Raw genomic sequence first — 20,852 nt, 5'->3', positions numbered from 1 at the left:
CCCTTGTGGATACGACCTACAAATTCCCTGTTTATTCCCAACACGAGTACTCCCAGTTTAGCTCTAATGACCTTATATCTTAACATCTTTAAACCTGGCTTCTCTTCCCAGTGAAAATCAATCCTCTCTGAAGACAGCATTACCTTCATTGAATGTCCTAGAGTCTCTGACTAGCTACAGCTCCGATAAAGGCCGTGCTTGGGTTGGAGTGTGCAGATTGGCTGTCACCACCAAGTTCACAGAAGTTCACGGAAACAATGGTGTCTCACGATGGAGGCATGCATAACTGGTGAAAACAGCAGCCTGATGAAGCAGTGTCCTGACACTGTCGCTTAGGGTCTGGAGTCCACAAAGAAATCTCACATACAACAGTTCATGTACCCTTCATGTCAGCGATGAAAAGAGTAGAAAATGGAGTCTCCGAAAATATTAAATGATGTGTTAAAAAAAAAGTAATTTGCACTGCTGGGCGAGGCCCCATTGGATGGCATGCAATAGGTGTTATATTACCATTTGTTGTTAATGATGAGGACAGTATTTTGTGTCTGTTTTGGGAAGGAACAAAGATGAGAGAGTTACAGTATCCAGGAAATATTTATCTCAATGTGACTAACATTGTGTGAGTGTTTCCTGATATGCCGAGAGGCAAACACCATCGTAGACTCAGATTCAGCACCCCCTGCTTTCCCCTGGAATCAGGAGAGTAAACAGACGAGAGTTTCTTATTCAAGCAACACGTAGAAAGTTGAGCCTTTCTCTATACCTTCACAACTTACTCAGAAAGCTCTTAAACCTCAGTTTTTACCACTTATTAGGACCCATAATTATGGGTGCAAATGTCAGCCATGGCTGATAGTGTATATGAGCCATCTTTCTAATTTAAAAAAAAAGTCTTCTTTTGGAGTTTTGGGGGGAGATGCTGTTTTTCCTTTGTTTCCCATCTTAGTAGATACTTGTTGTCTTTTATAAATTGACTTTAAAAATGAGATTTTTTTAGAGTGGTTGGATGGAGCTGAGACTCCTTTCCTCCCCTGCTGGGAATTTTCCCTAGACAGGTTTTCAAAAAAGCTCCCGGAATCTTTTCAACATGCCGTGACTGTTCACAAGGCACAATTGTTTGTCTTCAACTCAGAATTCATCTCCATTGAGCCAGGAACAAAATCAAGGCGACAGAGGCTTTAAAATTCAGACAGGAAGTTCTGCCCTTTTGACCTGGGAAACCAAAAGGAAGGTGAGGAGGAAGAACGATAAAGAAAAATAGCAGAAGGAGGTTTGATATATGTCTAAGATGTACCTTTTCCAAGAAGGCTTTTTAAGGTGGAGGCAAGTCTTTTGGAAGGCTATTGGTGGAGATCTACAAATCTATAAGACACCCTCCCCCATAACAGCCATCTGCTGGGCTCCTTTTCATGAAATCTCTTCTGTGCAGATATACTAAGTAAGGCATTCTGAGAGGTGGAGAGGAAACAGAGAAAGGATATTTTTGCCTTTCTGAGAGAAAGAGATGTACTTTCTGCACTCATCTTCTGTTTCCCATTTTGTCCCCATTTTCAAACCTTTTCCCTTTCTTTCTATTTGCCTACACTTCTTCCTCTGCCTTCTTCTCACTTGCTTCCATCTTCTCTCTCCTGCCACACATGTGTACCAGTACTAGGGCTTGAACTCAAGGCCTCACTGTTCAACTTTCTTGATCACAGATGGTGCCCTACCCTTTAAGCTATGCCTCTACTCCAACATTCTGCTGGTTAATTGGAGATGGAGTCTTGCCAATTTTTCTGCCCATGGTTGGCTTTGAACCTCAATTCAAAACTCAGCTTCCTGAGTAGCTATGGTTACAAGAATGAGCCATGGTTCCTGACTTCCTCTTGCCATTCCTGATGATTCTTTCTGCTTTCTACTCTGATCTAGTCAGTCATCCCCAACCCATCAACTTCCCTTTAAATCACCCTTGTTCTATTGCTTTCATTTCCACCAGTTTTTCTCAGTAGGATATTGAAAAGCAGCATCTCTTCCTTGTGTATGCTGTCAGAGGAAGCTTTATACACTGTGGCTTTGTAGGCCCAGGATTGCATGTCTAGATAAATGTTCTGCTACCAGTGGGGACTAAACTAGGCTAAAACCACATTCATAACCTTCATCCAGGCTTTTAGTTTTATCATTTGGCCTCAAACCTACTTTTCCTCACCCATTTCTCACCTTGTGCTGGATCCTCACCTACCATGCACTGAATTTTTTTTAAGTTCTGTTATATTTTGTTCCATGTTTATAGTTTGAGGTTCATTTCTAGCACTTCAAATGAAATTATGCAGCTTTGTGACCCAGGCTATATCTAAGTTACCCATCTGAACTGAAGAGAGTTACTAAATACAGTTATCTATGTGACCTCTGACCAGCCTTGATCACCTCACTGCTTAGAAAAACCTCAGGATTAACCTCCAGCATTAAAAGCTGGTGGATAAGATGTGTAGATTCCCCAACCCAGATGTCATGAGCTATGTATGGTACCTAACTGTACTCTAGCACAGGCTCTGGCCTCTCGGCTGAGTCTATCTGGAGCCATCATCTCATCCAGAAATGACATCAGGTCCTGAGAGAACTGACTCATAGGGCCCAGACGTGGACATGTCAGATCTGTACCGGAAAACTCTCTTATTAGCAAGCAGTAGCAAGAAACATCCATCTGCTCTCCAGAATACCTTTCCCTAGATGGATGGCCCATGCATGTTAATACAATCTCTAGTTTCATTTCTTTGTAAATCGAGTTAGTTATCAAGAGATTATTTGGGCTCATCCATTCAGAAGAAGAGCTGTGATCCAGAAGCCCAATGAACTTGTTCCAGGCATCTGTTAAGAGAACTGGCTTTCAAGCAACAAAAATGTATTCCATCTTCATAGAGCAAGAAAGGAAGATCCTTGGATGGATCCTGGATAGTTTCTCCCGGGCCACTCTATCTGACCTGGCCTCTCCAGCTTCCCTTCTTCGCACCAACTTGCTTATTATTTCTTTCACAGCATTCGTGTGGTCTATAACTGCCTTGTTTACTTGTTCCTCATCAATCTTCCTCATTAGACTGCACACTGCTTGGGGCAAGATGTGTTATTCTTGTTTATGGCTCTATTTCTAGAACTTAGGACAGTACTCAGCTATGTGTCATGCTTGAAAACATTCATGGGGCAAATAAAAGAATAGAAAGGAAGAGCTAAGATTTTAAGCCCTGGGAATGGGGAATATTCATAGCAGTAACTTCTAACTGCATGTGCCCCTCTGTTTCTGCTCCAGGCTCACATGCCTAGAAAAATTAGTTGGTCTTAAGTCTCTCTAGCCAACTCCAGAGACTGAGATTTTGTAGCCTTGGGATTGGCTGCAGAGCAAAGACTCACAAGGAAGGAAGGGAGGGGGAAAGGGAGGGAGAGAGGAAAGAAAAGGAGGGAGAGTCTTCAAATAACTGGCTTCAAGCAAACACTTGTATTCCACCATAATGATCACTTCTCTTAGAGACCTGACAGTGGGAGGAGGCAGCTCTGCTCTCTAGAGAATTCTCCATAAAATGTGCCACCAGCGGTCAGTTTTCTTGTGTCTGCAAATTCTGCCTCAGAGACTTTCACCTACTTAAAACTGTTCGAAGGAGGCAGACAAGCTCAGGGCCTGCAGATGTGATCTATGCACTCCCAGCCTACTATACCCTAGGACATCTTTTCATACATTTGTTTCTTATTTTCTAGCTCATGAATAAAACATATATCTACTTTACATTTGAAGAATGTATGCTTTCACTTAACCCAAAATTCCTTGTTTTCTGGAAGCTGGCATTTGGATTACTTTGTTGTGACTGACAATATTCCTTCTCAACCCAGAAGCCACTTGGGCTGCAGTTCATTGACTCAAGCATGGATCATCATGGAAGCCATTTACTTCTTGACTTATGGATGGACTAGAGTGGCATGTTATCCAGTTCTGAGTTATGAAAAATAATGCAAAGTCTACTTAGGGCTTTTGGAAGAATTTTTCTCCCCTGAGAATCATATAGACAGATTTTTTAAAAATTAGAAAACTAATGGTACATCAACACTGCCATTGATTCTGTCTAAATCAACTTGACCTTGCAATATGGAACTATCACTAACATTTTTTTTTTGCCAGTCCTGGGCTTGAGCTCAGGGCCTGAGCACTGTCCTTGGACTTTCTCAAGGCTAGAGCTCTACCACTTGAGCCACAGCACCACTTCTGGCTTTTTTCTATGTATGTGGTACCAAGGAATCGAACCCAGTCTTTGTGCATGCTAGGCAAGCACTTTAACCACTAGGCCAAACTCCCGGCCCCTATCACTAACATTTAACATAGAAAAAACTTCAAGGCTCAGAAGGTTTATTGGTGGCACAGAGCATGCCATTGAGCCGTAGATCCAGGCCTACCACTTTGTTCTTCCAACTCTATCAAGTTGTTTTTGGCTCAGAGTTGAGGCTTTAGTATCTAAGGCAGTGTAATTAAGGAGAATTGTTCCTTCATTGAAAGGAGACTCTGTGAGATTATGGACTTCTCATCAGAGAAGAACAGAAAACTGGAAGCTTTAGAGGTGTGTGTATGGAAATAGGCTGTCCAATCTTTTTGCTGTCTCTCTCTCTGGTGAGAAAAACAGCACTAATTATCCATTTCTGATTCAGAATATGAATATGCCAGCAGGCTGTATGGTCTTCACTAGATGAATCCACCAGAAAGAACATTAGGTTTTTGAGTAGAAAGAGGGTGAAGTAGGCATGCCCTTTGTGTCCTCTGAAAAGGGAAGAGTATTTATAATTCCCCAATAGCTATGTGGCAGCAGATAAAAGGGTCCCGTGTCTCAAAGAAAAGGAAGAGTGTCTTCAGGTATGGGTTGGTGGGCCAAGTAAACAGACAGGGTGAAGACAAAGGCAACTGTGAGTTTTTCAAACCAAAAGGAAAGCAAGCTCCAGAAGAGACCTGAAAAGTTATGACTGGACCAGAATGGAAGGAAAGGGAAAGAAAGCAAAAGGAAAACTCATGTTGATAGACTGAGCAACTGAAAAGGTTTTGCACGTAAATGTGAAGAGAGAGCAATTCTGACTTTTCCACGCAGGGCTAGGGCAGTGATGTAATAATTAGTGTGAGACATCGTAGTCTGGCAAGCATGTCAAGAATGTGAGCCAGAGGGGCCTAGGTTATTGCAGGTTGCCATGGTGTTCAGCCAAAAGTAATAGGGCCAGGCAGGGAAAGGAGGAAGCCTTATGCCTCATGGAAGTCAAGGCTGACTCTGAGGCAAGGACAAAGGAGTCTTGTTCATTCCCTTACTAGGTTGGCTAGTGAGTAGAGGCAGCAGTAGAATGTGGCATTAGTACAATACAAAAGGTCTGAAGCCAGGCAGACTGGGATTCAAATCCTGGCTCTACCATGTACTTGTTCAATGTGACATAAGTTACTTCAGTGGCTAAGTGATGTAAGCTCTCTAAGCTTCGCAGTTATCACCTGAAGACTGACCTGAACATCTGATTGTAAGAGCATTGAGAGAATTAACTGCAATATGATCTAAAGAGTGCTTAATGTAATGCTTGATATATAGCAGAAACTCAGTCTTTTTTTTTTTTTTTTTTTTTTTGCCAGTCCTAGGCTTGAGCTCAGGGCTTGAGCACTGTCTTTGGACTTTCTCAAGGCTAGCACTCTACCACTTGAGCCTCAGAACCACTTCCGGCTTTTTGCTATGTATGTGGGGTACCGAGGAATCAAATCCGAGTCTTCGTGCATGCTAGGCAAGCACTCTACCACTAGGCCAAACTCCCAGCCTCCAGAAACTCAATCTTTACCTATTCTTTTTTTATCAAAAAAGTAAATATTGAGGTAAAACAGAATAAAAGAAGTAGGAGTCAGTCAACATATTTTACATGCATAATAAGAAGTGTGCAGAATGAATCAATGGGAAAGAAGGGAAAATAGAGAAAGGAGGCTAGACTGTCAGTCAGAAGAAAGCAAATAGTCTTCTAGAATGCGCTTTCAGGAAGTGTGTGGCTTGTGTGAGGGTAGACTCAAGTGAACATTTTTGAGCTTTCATACTACCACCTGAAAAGCAAGGGAATGTGTGTTACAGATGTTCAAATACACGGTCACACATGGGAGCAGTCCTTTTCTTTACACAAAGCAACCACTGTAACATTCAAAAATACTCAGGGGGCTGAGATCTGAGGATCACCGTTCAAATCCAGACAGGGCAGTAAAGTCCCTGTGACTTATCTCCAATTCACCACCAAACCCCAAAACGAAACAGCAGTGGAACTGTGGCTTGAAAAGTGGTAGAGTACTAACCTAGAGCAACAAAGCTTAGGGAGAGCACCAAGGCCCTGAGTTTAACCAAAAAAAAAAAAAAAAAAAAGATTCCAGAAAGATCTGTGGCCTAAGGAAAGTCATTCAAATTCCTCAGAAGCTTGGCATTGGTGACTCACACCTATCATCTTAGTTATTCAGGAGGCTGAGATCAAAGGATCATGGCTTAAAGCCAGTCCAGGAACAACAACAACCAAAAATTGCCTGTGAGAATCCATCTCCAAAAGTTGGACTGCAAGTGCTATGCAAGTGGGACAGTGTCAGCCATGAGCAAGCAAACCAAGTGAATCCAAGGTCCTGGTACTAGCCCAAGAAAGAAATAGAACGAAGGAAAGAAAGAGAGAGAAAGGGAGGGAGGGAGGAAAGGAGGAAGGAAGGAGAGAGAAAACTGGATACATGCATACTGAATACATATACTGGTCGCTTTAATTTTTTTTTTTTTTTTGCCAGTCCTGAGCTTGAGCTCAGGGCCTGAGCACTGTCCTTGGACTTTCTCAAGGCTAGAGCTCTACCACTTGAGCCTCAGCACCACTTGCGGCTTTTTTTTTTTTTCTATTTGTGGTACCGAGGAATTGAACCTAGGTCTTCATGCATGCTAGGCAAGCACTTTAACCACTAGGCCAAACTCCCAGCCCTAGTCGCTTTAACTTTATAATAGCACAAAACAATCTGCACATACCTGCAGATGTTACCATGTTACCATCATTTGCAGTTCCATTGATAGCCCTCAATAGTAATAACTACCTTGCATATTTTGTATATATTCTTCCGATCTTCTCTCACACATGCACAGTAGTCCCCCTTTAAATGTGGGGAGGTATTTCCAGGCCACTAGTCAATTCCAAACCTGCTGGTGAAAATGAGCCACATATCTATGATGCTGAATATATGTATAAATAAAACCATTTCCCTATAATGTATACCCTTGTATGAGAAAGTTTACAAATTAGGCACAGTAAGGGAATAATAACACCTAGTAATGAAAGAGAATAATTATACCAATGCACTATTATAAAAAGTTATTCTCTATCAAAACAGCTTTATTGGACTATACTCATGAAGTGAGTGTCCTTACATGATGGGGTAAAAATTGGTTAAAGATAGGTGCTGCGTTAGAGCACAAGATACCACATAAGGGTACTTTGGCTGCAAACACTATGACAGCTGATCTAATGACAGGCAGTAGCAGATACACTGTGAATACACTGGACAGGGGGATGATTTGTATTGGAGGCAGAACTGATGGGACTAATACAAGATTTTACCATACTTCTCAGAATGATGAGCAATTTTAAAACTGAATTCCTTATTTCTAGAAATTTCTGACTCTAGCTGACTAGGGTAAGTGAAACTGTAGAAGCCAAGTCCTGAATGGAGGAAATGGGTCAACTATGTAGTCAGATAAAAAGTCATTTATTTTTTTACAAAGGAGATGAAAATGTACTCTTTCCTTGTGACCTACCTTTTCACCCAGCAACACGTGGTGATGACCTTTCCATTTGTCAGCTCTATCAACTTCAGATCAACATTATCCCTAGGGACCCTCGTCATGAGTGGATTAGGACATGGTTAGTGCTCCCCATTTCCTGCTCCTTCTCACTTTCCCTGATGCCCCCTCTTGGTCCTCCCAGCCCTTGGCACCCCCAACATACTACAGCTACATTCACAGCCCTGACCGAAGGAGCCATCTTCCAGGGAAGTGTTACTTCCTTTTGTTATTTATCTCTCCATTTTCCAAAATAGCATCATCCCAGGAAAAAAATATATATACATATACATATCTGTGTCTATACATAGGTGATGTTTCAAATAGAGTAAAAATTAGAATTAAATACAGCCAATAAAAGAAAGGGGCAAAGCTCCAAATTTAAAATGTGTTGTTAAAGTTTGAGTCCAAGTGGGTGAGTGGAAACACCGTAGCCTCCCCAGTCCCTTCCTTCCCTGGACTATCCAGCCCCACTCCTCCTACCCTCCTTGCAGCCCAAAACCCAAGCTTTTCCCTAGTGTCCCTCTGACACAATCATGTGGTACTCAGATAAACTGGCAAGGTTTGGACAGACTCCAACCAGGAGTGATAGTTTGGCCAACAAATTTCATTTTCAAAGTTCACTTGAGAACTAGGAGATTTCGTGTAGATTTCTTAACTTTTCCTGAGTGAGAAAGGGCTCTGACATTACTGAGCCCCCATCCCTGTAGGGCAATGATTTTGAGCTGAGAGGTTCCTGCCCCATGCTGAGAGAACACATTTCTCTACTGAGTGGTGTATTTCCCTGCATCGATCCTGTAGGTATTGTTATACAAGTGGGGGAAATAATTAATGCCATTAACTTGTCACAGTCACTGAGGCCTTGCTCTCCATTTTCCCTCTCCAGCCCAATGGCTGAGGCTTATGAGGGGATTTCATGTTTGTAAAACTTACCCACTTCCCCCGAGGGGAAGACCAGCTGGATAAAAACTATTTACCTGGGCGACTGGGAGTCTACCTGAGGAATCTACTGAAATACCAGGATGTGAAGATAGAATCCGTGTTGGGAACAGTTTAAAGCATTATTTGAAAGTAGAAAGCAAGACACTGAAGAAAGAAGGCAAAGCAGTTGAAGCTGGTAAAGTCAGTGGTGGGGTCAAGGGAGGTAGGAGATGGGGCAAAAAGTACATTTTAGGTCATTCAAGACATTTTCTTGAGATATGGTTTGGAAACAAGGCTGCACGCATTTGATGTAAAATCGAAATCTTGAACTCACCTTAAGGTTCAGATGTCTGATCTTCCTGCTTTCTTGGTAAAGACTCAGTCCATGTCTTCTTATTTCTTTCCTGTCCAGTGTAGATTTGACTAGTCATCACTCTTTACTGTGTTGTCTGTTCCTTCATGATCGCTTTCCACACCTGCCCTCCAAACCTCCAAGCTGCTTCTCCATTCCCCAGTGGGCTACCACATGCTACTGAGCCACCAGAGCCTGTCCAGCTCACTAAGCTTCTTGCTTTGCTTAGGTGAGCATCCCACTATGTTTCCTCTCCCCTACCTCCAACTGGTTTTCATCACAACTATCTTCATTCTTTCCTTTTCATCTCAGAGGGGCTTTGCTCCTCTACTTGGAAACCATCTTTTAGTCTCTTTTTGGACTTGGCTCATTCAACTATCCTTTCTGTTTTCTCTATCTTCACCTTTGTGAAGTACGTCTCAGTACTTCTCAGACTCTAAATGTAACCACATTTCTCCCATTTTGGAAGGAAAGTGCCACAGAACTTTGGTGGAAATGACCACAAAATGATAACATTCAGGGAGCTGGGGAAGGAAGGAGAGAAATCAGCAAGATAAAGAAAATGATCTGCAGGAAGTCACATTTCTATAAGCTCAGGATCTTGGCAAGAAAAGTCCGGTGGAAACCAAATGGGAGGGACAAAGGGTGTGAGGAGACAGGGTGGCCTTCCCATGCCATATGTTAATACTTCACATGCCTTTCTTGTGTGCAGGGCACTGTAGCTCACATGTGGCAGCTCTCCTCTTTTCACTTCAGACCAGTAAGATGGGCCAGGGAAACCAGATGGATAAGAAGAGGCTCTGGAGAAAGGGGCTCCCAGGAGTGCTAGTATCAAGCTACAGAAGGACTTGACATGCACCCCAAGAAAGAAAAAGCAATCAATCCCTAAAGGCTGCACCCAGTAGGGTAGACTGGAGAGAACCAGCCAGCCTGACAGCAAAGAGCATTTGCATGAAACGAAAGCAATAGAAATGGACCAGCTCCAGGAGTGTCTATAGAAAGAAACTACCAATGAAGAGGGCCACTGGAAGAAGGAAATGATACTGTCAGCAAAATGGCCGCCAGACCCAAGGACCCAGATCTCCCAGAGAACTCCTGAAGCAAAAGGAAACATACACAACCACAAAAGCACAGTCCTTTCTAAGAGCTCCCCACCATCCTAAGACAACAGATGTCTCCTTGAGAGGGCTCTAAGAAGAGAGGCCAAGAGGCTCAACCCTCTAGATATTTCCCAGCTGGACATCCCAGAGCCTCCTGATGCCCCACTAAAGTCATCTCAATGATCCTCCTCCCAGGCTTCTTTGCAGATGTGGCAGGGATAAAATGTGACAGCACAAGGGAAAGTGCTCAAGTCCCTGCTGCTGGCTATGGTAGACAAAGGGTTAAGAAGACTCTAACAGGCCAAGGTGCTCTGCTCCAAGGGCTAATTGGGTCCAGATAGAAAGATGGTATAAGAGACAATAACAGGGATAAAGATGATGAAGCAGAGACAAGGCAAGGGGAAGTGAAACTCCAGAAGCAGAGGGAAAAAAGGAACAGCTTTATAAAGGCACACAAGGATCTGCCATCTGCATCAATAATGTAAACCCAGAAATTTTCAACGCCCTGGTAGGGGATTCTCCACCAGGTTTTCCCTTTCAGCTGCCTCTATGAACCAGGGTTAGATTTTATTTAAAGACAGAGTTCTTAGCCAGGAATGGTGGTGCATACCGTGGAATCCCAGCATTAGAGAGAATGAGGCAGAGAGATCACAAGTTCAAGTCTAGCCTGGGCTATGTAGTGAGTTGAAGACCAGTCTAAAATATATAGTGAAATCCTGTCTTAAAAAAAAGTGGCTGAAGATGTAGTTCAGTGATAGAGTGCTTGCAGAGCATGAACAAGGCCCTGGGTTCAATACTCACCACCACTAAAAAAAAAAAAGTAAATAAATAAAGACAATAGAATCCCTACAAGATAGGATCTACATCTTGTCAATAAGAAAGATCAGTAAGTACAATTGTCAGTCTATCCATCTTCTAAGGCACAGAACAGCTACCTACAGTGAAGAACAATAAACTTTAAATTTCAACAAGTCAAGACTGAGGTCCCCTGACTTAGCCCATAGTATGTGGAGGCATGAGATCAAGAAAACCCAACCGCCTTTTGGCTCTCTGACCAGCAACATGACAGATGGCAAGAACAAGTGCCTTACGAAAGGCGGCAGAAAAGAAACCAAGAAGAAAGTGGTTGACCCATTTTCTAAGAAAGATTAGCATGATATGAAAGCCCTGGCCATGTTCAATATAAGAAATATTGGGGAAACACTAGTCACGAGGACTCAAGCAACCAAAATTGCATCTGACGGCCTCAAGGGTCAGGTGTTTGAAGTGAGCCTTGCTGATCTGCAAAATGATGACGTTGCATTTAGAAAATTCAAGCTAATTGCTGAGGATGCTCAGGGAAAGAACTGTCTGATCAGCTTCCAAGGCATGGATCTCACCAGAGACAAAATGTGCTCCATGGCCAAAAAGTGGCAGACCATGAGGGAAGCTCATGTTGACTTAAGACTACAGGTGGTTATTTGCTTTGTCTGTTTTGTGTTGATTTTACTAAAAAAAAAAAAAAAAGTAACAATCAGATCCGAAAGACCTCTTATGCTCAGCTTCGGCAGGTCCACCAGATCTGGAAGAAGATGATGGAAATCATGACCCGAGAAGTGCAGACCAATGACTTGAAGGAAGTAGTTAATAAGCTGATTCCAGACAGCACTGGGACAGACAGAGAAAAGGCTTGCCAGTCTATTTATCCACTTCATGTTGTCTTCGTTAGGAAAGTGAAAATGCTGAAGAAGCCCAAGATTGAATTGGGAAAACTCATGGAGTTTCATGGTGAAGGTGGTAGTTCTGGAAAAGCTACTGGGGATGAGACCAGTGCTAAAGTTGAGTGAGCTGATGGATACGAACCACCAGATTCCAAGAATCTGCTTAAAATGCAAAGTTTTAATAATGACAAATAAAAGGCTTATTTGTGGTGGAAAGAAAAAGAAAATCCAACTCCCTGTGTGCAGTAGTTCAGGGACTGGAGCAGCTGGAGGAGAAATGTACATTGGGCCAAATGTTGGTTTAGGGCTATTAGCAAGCTTTATCTGCTGCTGAATTAATTATTTCTTTCAAAATTTGTTTTTTGGTCCCAGAGGACCTCAAGCTTGGTGGACATAGTAACGTATTGGAGGATGAAAATAATGTCATAAATCTTTTGGACACACGAGAGGAGTAGTTTTCCAAAAGCAAAATGAAATCTTTATTGGGGAAAATGTGGTAAGACGAAAGGGTCACAGAATGACCCTAAGGCTATGAAGGATTCCCATTGAAACATAGCCTGTGGTCAAGACTGGAAGCCATGAGGACTGAGGTGGGTCTTTTAGCATTCCTCAGAGTGAACAAGGCTATTTTCAACTGTTCACTGTTGAGCTTTGCACTTGAAGAGAAAAAAAATTAGATATGGAGAGATCCATAGAAAAGCCATAATAATAGCTGGAAAATAAAAAGATTCTCTGTGGCAGGAAAAAGGAGTTTGGGTGGAAAGGAGAGAAATATATTGATTATCTCTGAATGTCAGAAAGATTATCACCAGGAGAAAACTGGCCAGCTGCTCTCCCTCTCCATGGAGCAAATTATGGGCAATGGGCTGAGATTGCAGTGTAAGGGTGGTTATGACTATGAAAGCATTCCTAATTGGACCAGACGACTGGACTGAAATGGACTTCAGAGAAAGACAGCTCAACTTCTATTACTCAAGTTTGCTAAAAATATAGTAAGTATTCACCTGACCACAGATACGGGACTCGATGTAATGACGTCTCGTGCCTTCCCATTTCATAAAATTTACTTGGTCCCTGTACTCATAAGAGTTAGCTGATGGATGGAAAACTCAGTTGTTTCAGAGTATGGTCAGTATAAGCTGTTTCGATCCATTTGCTGTGTTTTCATCTGTTAGTTTATGAAATTGACTAGTGGTTTTAGGGTCATGCTGACATACCTTGTAGTCGTATAGCGTTCATTTTACTCCAGGGAGTCTAGATATGAACCTACCAACTCTATTATGCTCGTGGTTATCCAGTCGCATAGTGCTGTTAGGATAGTGCTGTTTTATGACCTAGCTGATACCAGCACATACCTGATGTCATTCAGACCAGAGTAAACAAGCTGAAGAAATGATGCCAGCCTTTCACTTTACCCCACGGGTGTGCTCTTTGTGCCAAAAATGTATTCTCCTAGTGTCAAAGCCAAATGTTTGAATTTAAGCATGGCCAGTGAGGAGAAAGGGGGACAGAAAAGGAAATGTGATCCTCCTGTTTATAGCATTGTATGGGAATAAATCCATCCCATTTGAGGTGAATTTATTGAATTGTGGACAAAAAAGAACTCCATTCATTTTGGAACCATTGCCTGTGCTGTAGGAGCAACAAGAGCAGAGTAACCACACTGCACATGAGCACAGTAAACACCACACATGATCACAGTAACCACTGCACATGAACTCAGTAACCACTACACATGAGCTTAGTAACCACTACACATGATCACAGAAACCACTGCACATGATCACAGAAACCACTACACATGCTCACAGTAACCACCGCACGTGAGCACAGTACCCACCACACATGCTCACAGTAACCACCCCACATGATCACAGTTGAGCACAGTAACCACCGCACATGATCACAGTAACCACCGCACATGCTCACAGTAACCACCGCACGTGAGCACAGTAACCACCGCACATGATCACAGTACCCACCACACATGCTCACAGTAACCACCCCACATGATCACAGTTGAGCACAGTAACCATCGCACATGATCACAGTAACCACCGCACATGATCACAGTAACCACCGCACATGAGCTCAGTAACCACCACACATGCTCACAGTAACCACCACACATGATCACAGTTGAGCACAGTAACCACTGCATGTGATCACAGTAACCACTACACATGAGCTCTGTAACCACCACACGTGATCACAGTAACCGCCACACATTACAGTAACCACCGCACATGGTCACAGTTGAGCACAGTAACCACCGCACATGATTACAGCCAAACCTGAGAGAGTCCCAATAAATACTTTACTTCCTGGCTGTAGTTTTCATTTAGGTGAGGTAATGAGGAGGTTTTGACAGATGGAAACCAAAGAGGTTCAGGCAGAAGGAATAGGTACCACTTTGGGGCCATATCCTCAACAGGAAACGATAACATCTTCCACCTCATCCTTTTCTTCTTTCTGTAGGAAGGGAGAAGACTGTTGTTGAGGATAATGGAGAAACAAGATGGAGGAAACTTGCATTTTCATTGTTGTAGGACATCAGAATAGCCTTGGACTCTTTATGCTTTGACTAGGGCTAGACAGAAATATAAACTTCTATCAGTTTAAACTACTATTATTTTGACCTTTGTAACAGTAGCCATACCTGTATCTAACAAGATCCTAACATCTGTGACACCATAACCTTTAGTTAGCTATTATTCATTATATATAGTATATATAATGAATATATATATATATATATATGTTGTTCCAAATAGACAGACTGGTGGATATAAAGACAAGATGCACAGAACAACACACACACACACTCACACTGAGAGACCTTAATGAAGGCCATTGTAGGACTGGTTACAAAAAAAATCTTACCCCCCACACACTAATGTGAGGTATATTCAATTTATGATGTACTTTCATATGCAGGGGGCTAGAGAGGGTACAGAATGAATGCAAAGGAGCCTCTAGTGAGGAGACAAACAGCACAGACCCACTGAAAGACCAGGTGTCTAGCGAGGTAACTGAGTGTTTAATGGGGTAAGAAGTGTGCCCCTTTCATTGGAATGTTGTAAGGACTCCCTGAGATAACCCATGTAAGGTGCCTACAGCCACACATCGGTAACTAGCCAGTACCAAGCACTAAATCAATATCAGATACTGCTCTTAGAGTTAGGTCCCTTTTACTTTGCAGCAGTGATGCTGAATAGCTGTTGTGATGGAATCATTTTGGGTTATTCTTGACCTGTGTGCATTCAAGGCACCTAATCAAAATTGTCTACCTCTCTGGACTTTCAATATGGCAAGTACTAATCTTGGTTTATGTACATTTTCCAGGTAGTATCTGAATATTTAAAGTACTATATCATGGTATGTCTGTACATTGATTGCTTAAAAAAATGGGGGCGGAGACTTACATAATAACAATAAAATGGTAGATGCAGTTGCAGCCTCTCTCCCTCACCACAGCCATAGTCTCTGTGTCCTCTTTGCTGTAGGCAATGTTGAAATTAGTTGTGATTCTCTCCCCTCTGGTGGCCACAGTCTCTGCTCATGATAGTAAGGACTTGGAAAGGAAGAATGAATAGTGTTGAACTTTCAAGGTGGGCCTCCATTTGTTTTAGGTCCTTCTGAAGCTTCAAGAGTTCCCTCCCAGGCCTCCTGAGTCCATCATTGGAAACATGGAGCCAATCCTAGAGCTAAGCTCCCCATATTAGAATCTCTCTAGCATCCACCTGCCAGTGGACCTTCTGGAACATTCCAATGTACTTTTTTGATCCTAATAAGAAGGATTTAAATGAGATATCATCAGAGGCTACTATAGCCAGGCTCCATGGCCACTCTAAGACTGGTGGGAACATGATGAGGGAAAGTAAGGCTGCCCAGTTAGGTAAAAAAATGGCAGCCAGGACCAGATCCAGCAACAGGAAGGGGAGGAAGAATGACTCAGCACTGACAAAGGTTGCATAAGAAGGATGATTCAGTAAAACCCATGAAGGGAACGACTTAAACAAATGTTTGTGTCCCTTAAGGGGAAAGATGACCCAGCTGAGATAGATAGGTTATCCAATCAGGAGACTTCAAAGATCATATGCCCACCAGGCAACTAATCAAATCAGGAGCAAGCCCTAAAGGGGAGGAGCACAATGGCCCTATATTAAAGCAGACTCTGACAGAGAGACTTGAGTCACTCCTTACAAGGAGTCCATTTTCTTTCTCTTTTTTTGCCATAAAGACAGTTGAGTAAGAAACCTACATATTGTCATTAAAGGTTCTGAACCACGAAGCTTTTCTAAACCACCAACATTAACTGAAAGAGCAAGTCATAGAAACCATGCAAGGGAAGAATTGGAATTATCCTTCTATGCTCTATAAATAAACACTTTATCAGTGTTGTTGTAGGGAGAGGTGAAAGAGTAGGTAGAGATTTCAGGTTGTTAATTAGTAAATATTGTGTTATTTTCAAGGAATTTTTTTTGCCAGTCCTGGGCTTGAGCTCAGGGCCTGAGCACTGTCCTTGGACTTTCTCAAGGTTAGAGCTCTACCATTTGAGCCTCAGCACCATTTCTGGCTTTTTTCTATGTATGTGGTACCGAGGAATCCAACCCTGGTCTTCGTGCATGCTAGGCAAGCACTCTACCACTAGGCCAAACTCCCGGCCCTCAAGGAATTTTTTATGGTGTTTGTGGTATCTGTCAGCATTTTAGAATTTGCAAATACTCATTTCAGACCTAAGCTTGTCATTTTTTTCTTTTTTTTTCTCTTAATTGTATTTTATTGTCCGGGTAGGATATAGAGGGGTTACAGTTACATTCGTCAGGTAGTTGGGTACATTACTCCTTGAACACTGATACCCCTTTTCATGTTTTTGTCCTCTCCCGCCCTGCCGATCATCTTGTTTTTCCCCTTCCCTTACCTATTTCAAATAACAAATAAATGTATATACAGTATACCAGGTATATGATTACAGAACCATTAAAAACAGGACTTCTTTTTTTTGGCTCAAATCAAGTAGGAAAATGCCCCTCTCACTCTCATAATTGTTAATAAGTTTTCAGAGTTTTTTTCAATTTTCAGTCATTTCATTTATTTTCTCTTCTGAAGACCTCCCAGTGGTTTTTCACTGGACCTCCTGCACAGTTCACATTCTGAAACTTCACTCCCCCACCATTCTCCTTTGTTGCATTTCCATTTTCCTAGAGGTGAAATATACCTTCAAGTTTCTGTATTCCTATTGGCTACAAATGGATTCCACTTTAAATTACATCTTCTTGGGATTGGTAATATTCTACTTTACTGATGCCAGCCTGATTCCTGGACACTTAAGTGACCCATTTTTTTTCTTGTGGAGGCATTTAATGTCTTCTCTAGGGTTTTACATTTCACACTGTTGATTCTAAGAGGGAGGGTTTTTCATTGTTCCCAGGATCTTCTACACTCATTTCTCTTAACACTGCTCTCATCTCACCAGGCTCTATACGTCAGGCTCTTTTTCTTGACTACTCCTTTGGTATAAAATGCCTTTCCCTTACTATCTGCTTGGCCCACTCCCATGCAGCCTCAGATCTTTTATTCAAACATCACTTTTGAAATAGCATTCTGTTCTAACAGTCTAATTTAAATTGCAATTTTCTACTCTCTAAACACTTCTACCCTGTTTTAATTTTCTTCAGATTTATAACTAATTTGCATACCAAGCTAAAATACATGCAAACACATCCATGTGTATATTAATTGGTAGGTGTGCATGTATAGATATATATATATCATGTATATGTTAATATATACCTGTCTCTATATAAACTTTTCATTTTTTTACTCTTTTTTCCCTTAAAAAGCCTCTCTATGATTGGGTAAACTGTACAACTCTCAATGGTTGATGTCTCCCCCCACCCCGAAAATTGTTGATGCCTACTTTGGTGAATATAGTGTTCTTTCTCTCTTTCTCTCTCTCTTTCCCTCCCTCCTTCACTCCCTCCCTCTCTCTTGGTTTTAGATAAAGATGGACTGAAGCTTAGTGGCACTATCTGGGTAATATTATTAATCAGCTTCTAGAAAGGGAGCCCAGAGCCCTGTAATCCTAGCTAATCAGGAGGCTGAGATCTGAGGATCAAGGTTCAAAGCCAGCCCAGGCACAAAAGGACCTGAAACTTTTATCTCCAATTAACCACTAAAAAAATGGGAAGTGGGGCTTGGCTCTAGGGTAGCCTTGAGCAGAAGAGCTCAGGGACAGTGCCCAGGCCCAGGGGTAGGGTGGTAGCCTTGAGCTGAAATGCTCAGAGACAGTGCCCAGGCCGAGTTCAAGCCCCATGACCTACAAAAAAAAAAAAAAGAAGAAAGAAAGAAAAGAAAGGGAACCCAGCCTCGTGGCAAATCAGCTGATGGCCAAGTCATTGGCATTGTGTTGACTGAGTATTAATAACTTATCTCCAAGAAGTGATGATGTCGGGCTGTGTGCTTCCTTCCAGTTCTTACAGTTCTCTTTCTAGACAGCATGAATGTACACTTCTTCCTGTCTACTTGAGACTAAAAAGTCAACCAAAAAAATCATCTTTGACTTTTGGCCTTTCTGAGAATTTCAGCTGTCTTAGTTTGACTCTGGTTGCACTGAGAGCAATGAATGTCATCTGGAAGCCACATTCTCCCTCCCCTCCATGCTTCTTCTCTTCTCTAGGGGCATTAAGACTAGGTGATGGGGCCTAGGGGTGAGGCTCAAGTAACAGAACACCTGCCTACCCAGAATGAGGAACTAACTGCAATCCCCATACCACAAAAAAATAAAAATAATAAAACTTGCTGAGCACTGGTAGCTCATGACTGTAATCCTAGCTACTCTGGAGGCTGATATCTGTAGAATGTATGGATGCAAAGTCTGTGAGACTCTTATCTCCAGTTAACTACCAGAAAGCTGAGGAAGTGGGTGAATGGGAGGGAAGGAATACCTGGCCTGTGCTCACTGTCTACAGATTTCTTCACTGTCAAAGCTCAGAGCAGAGCTCCCAGAGGCGATGACAAACAAGTCCTAGCCATGTAGTCCAATGACAACAAATTGATGCTTTCAGACTCTTGAGTGACAGTCTGGCTTTTAGATTTGGTATTCATAACTCCGGCTTCCATAGTTCCTGCTGGTCTAGCAGAATACCAAGGATGGGATAACATAAACAATACAAGTTTATTTGTCTCAAGGTTCTGAAGATCAAAGGTCACATCTGGTGAGGGCTTCCTGCTGAAATGAACCTAACATAGTAAAGGCCCTACATGCTGAGACAGAGCCAATATGCCAGCTTGGGTCTCTTCCTCTTATAAAGCCACTAGCTCTCTTTTTCATGTGTATTCATCCTGGAAGGAGGTCTTCTTATTATAATGCTTAAGGCACATAAGGGCAAGCCTAACTCTCTAAGCACACTGGAAACCTCTTCCAGTTCTATATATGCTAGTATTTCCTTCATTAAACGATGAAGTACAGAGACTGCACTCCCACAATTCATTTCATCAAAGACAGTCACATGACTGAACCCAGCATCTATTAATCTATTAATTATCTATTGATTAATAATTCAATAGTCCCAGTTAGAGTTTGTAAAACAGATTGACAAACTACTACCTGCAGACCACATCTAACTCATCACCTGTTTTTATATAAACTTCTATTGAGACATGCTCATGCCCATTTGCTGGGCACTGGCAGCTCATGCCTGTAATCCTAGCTACTCTGGAGGCTGCTATCTATTGACTGTTGTTTGAAATCAGATCTGAATGGAAAGTCTATGAGATTCTTAACTTCAATTACAATGGCAAGTAGCTACAATAGAGATCACAAAACCTAATGTGTTTACTCTCTGAACCTTTATAGGAATAGTTTATCCATATTGCTCTTCAGAACAAAAAGTTGAGGAATTGATAGGAAATCAGAAAAAAAAAACAAAAAACCAACAAAGCCAAGAATCAACAAGCTCTGTCTATGGCCTCACATTGGCAAGAGCTGCTCACTGCAGTTATAATCCCCAATTCCCATTCCTGCAGGAAGTGCTGCCTCTTGTGCGTACAGCCACTTGTGGGATAAGAGAGAGTCCTTTCTAGTCTGCCACAGAGCCTACCATTGGAACTCACAAGGCAACTCTTTTATGTCTGTCCAGTAAGGAGTCCCATACTCTGAGCTTTGGCCAAAGGATATATCAGTAGCTGGGTGTGGTGGTGGTGCATGCCTATGATCCGAGCACTCAGGAAGATGGAGAGTTTGAGGCCAGCCTGCACTACAGAGACTTTATCGCAAAGAAAAATAAACCAAAAAGAAGACATATCATCAGGGGTTTCCAAAAATTTAAAGACAATTATTCACATAAGATATTTTGAATGTTTATTAGATAAAAGCCACCCAGAAACTATAATCTAAGAGGAGTGTCTAAGATTCAGAGGTGAGTGGGAGGGGCCATGGGCTCAGGGCCACGCCTACTGCATGACACCTCCCCCTCCCCACACATTCACAGTCCTCTCAAAAGCCCCAGGAAACTAGTACACATCAAAGCTCCTTGAACATTAATTTGGCCTTTTGTGGGTGTTCTAATTTCCCAGACAATAAGTAGATAGATATTTTCCAGGTCTGTACAAAAAGGAATATTTGATTTATTGGAGTAACAAACTTAGGGCCCTGCTTTTACCTTTCATTTTCTACATCACTCTCACAAATCTTGGGTCATATAGAGAGAGAAAATCTTTTTTTTGTCTTTTCTTTTTTGGTACTGGGGATCAAACCCAGACCGTTGCACTTGCTAGGCAAGTGCTTTGCCACTGAGCTACATCCCAGTCTTAATGTGAGACTTTAAGGATTAATTTTACTCAAACTGAAACTGCTTTCAAGGTGTGCAACTTCATTGATAAAGTTTGTCTATTTGTTTTGTTTTTCAGTGTCACTATAACAGCTCCCACTAGGTTCAGACATGGTCCTCAGTCATTTCTG

The 20,852-nt window shown here is 42.1% G+C and overlaps 1 pseudogene; it reads left to right on the top strand.

Moving 5' to 3' along the window:
- The first annotated feature begins 11,249 nt into the window (after positions 1-11,249).
- Positions 11,250-12,082, top strand: LOC150067377 (small ribosomal subunit protein eS1 pseudogene; annotated as a pseudogene).
- The last annotated feature ends 8,770 nt before the right edge of the window (positions 12,083-20,852 follow it).

This window comes from Megascapheus bottae, chromosome 2 (genome assembly GCF_031878675.1).
Source record: "Megascapheus bottae isolate mThoBot1 chromosome 2, mThoBot2.hap1, whole genome shotgun sequence".
NCBI lineage: Eukaryota > Metazoa > Chordata > Mammalia > Rodentia > Geomyidae > Megascapheus > Megascapheus bottae.
The sequence above is the reverse complement of the archived record's forward strand: the minus strand, read 5'-3'. Positions and strand labels throughout refer to the sequence as shown.